Raw genomic sequence first — 2,088 nt, 5'->3', positions numbered from 1 at the left:
TAGTCTTTCATTTCTCAGTGGTCACCACAATTGTTATCTTAAATTATTGCATGTTAGTAATGCCAAGTTAATACCAACTTAATTGGAACAGTATATAAAGATTTGGTTTTTAAAGTTCCATTATCTCCCCTGCCTATTCATTGCACTGTCATAAAAATCACACCTTTCTGCTTTACAATCCATTGATTTGCCTTTATAAGTATAGTTTGATGCAGTTATCTTCCAAATCAAGTTGGATAAAAGACTCACAGGCAACACACACATTGACATTTACTTACATGCTCATGTATAAACACATTTTTTATGCAGTTTCTGTCATAAAATTAGGTGCCTCGGCTGATATTCGGGTCAGCTTCTGCTCCAGTATGTACGGTATATTTACCTTTGCAGTTATTTAATCTCTTTGTGTGCACTCTAATTACTGGCTAGTCCGTATTCTTTCATTTTAGCCTGAAGGATTCCCTGTAGGATTTCTTGATGAGTTTGCTCAGTTTCTGTTTACCTGGGAATGCCTTAATTTCTCTTTCATGTGTGAAGGGTAGTTTCTCTGGGTATAGATTCTTGGCTGACGATCTTTCTTTCAGCACTTGGAGTATATCAGAGCGCTGTTTTCTGGCATCCATTACTCCTGATGAGAATCATCTGCTTCTCTTACTGAGGATCCTCTTTGCATGACGAGATGCTTGCCTCCTGCACCCTTAAAGCTCTCTTCGGCTTTGCGTTTGAGCGATGTGTCTAGGTGTGGCTCTCTCTGCGTTCGTTATTCCACTGGGAGTTCTTTGAGTTTCTTGACTTTGTAGATTCATGCTTTTCCTCACACTTGGGCAGTTCGGGACCCAATCTCTTCAAATTTCTTTATTCCTTTTTATTTCTCCTCTCTCTTTCTGGGATTCCCATTAGACACAGGTTACTAAGCTTGATGGCGTCTCACATAGGAGGATCTTCAAAAGGTTCACAGGAAGCGTCCATTATCTGCAAATTCCACTTTTCCCATGAGCTTTTCAAAGCCCCCTCATCTATCTAAAGGCTCCATTAATTTTCCTCATTCTATTCCTCTGGCCGAATAATTTCAACGAACCTGTCTTCCATGTCGCCGACTCCTTGTCCTGTCAGCTCAGATATGCTGCCGGTCCCCTCTCGTGAAGATTTCATTTTTGTTATTAGACTTATCAACTCCAGAATGTCTATCTACATGGGGACTGCAAGAAGTTCATGAGATAAGTCCTTTATCTTTTCATTCCATTCCCACAAACTTTTTGCAGCCCTGTCTGCCATGGTCGAATCTTTACTGATGTTCTTTATTTGGCGACTCATTCTCAGGCCCTTCTTAAGTTCCTTAGACACGGTGCCTTCCTCCTTTAACTTATGTGTAACTCCTGGATGAAACCTTGGTTTAGCAAGAGCTACATCTGGGCCTCCTCAGAGACATTTTTACGGACTGTGCAGGGTTCATCCTGTCCTGGTCATTTACATTCTCCTAACTTCCCGTTGCAAACTGAGCCTGTTTCAATAATACCATGTGATAACTCTGGAAATCCTATTCTTCCCGCCTCCCCAGGTTTTTGTTGTTGTTTGTTCATTTAGTAACGTTCCCAAACGAATCCTGCAGCCCCTGTGACCTTTGTCATGTGTGCCAGTTCCATTCACTTGGCGGTCAACACGCTGGACAGAGCTATCAGAGCTTAGAGACCTAATCCAAGAAGTCTCCCAGGGTTTTCTAAGGGGAACGCTGATGCTGAACAAGGCAGGTTGAAACTCAACTTTCGCCTTCAGTTCCTCCTTGTGTAGAGCCTCAAGATCCGCTCGAGACGAGAGGGGAGTCTTTTCCCTTCTCTCCTGGACAGGCGGGAGCGGCCCATCCAGTCCCTATCAGCTGTTGGTTTGTACAGCCACCTCGAGGACCAGGCTGTTCAAGTTGAAGGCCGTGAGACACTGGGAGAGGGAAGGAGAAGCTAGGATGGTTCAAAGCTCTCTGCTCTTACCGAGATTCAGCCATGGTTATGTGTCGCTGCAAGCCTTTGGCTAATTTACAGAATTCGGCGGGGAAAAGTTCCCCTTGACCTTTTTAGGTTTGTTGGTTGGTTCAAC

This window comes from Echinops telfairi, unplaced genomic scaffold (assembly GCF_000313985.2).
Source record: "Echinops telfairi isolate 266 unplaced genomic scaffold, ASM31398v2 ScPeMD7_7457;HRSCAF=8495, whole genome shotgun sequence".
In the NCBI taxonomy this organism is placed as follows: Eukaryota; Metazoa; Chordata; class Mammalia; order Afrosoricida; family Tenrecidae; genus Echinops; species Echinops telfairi.
The sequence above is the reverse complement of the archived record's forward strand: the minus strand, read 5'-3'. Positions refer to the sequence as shown.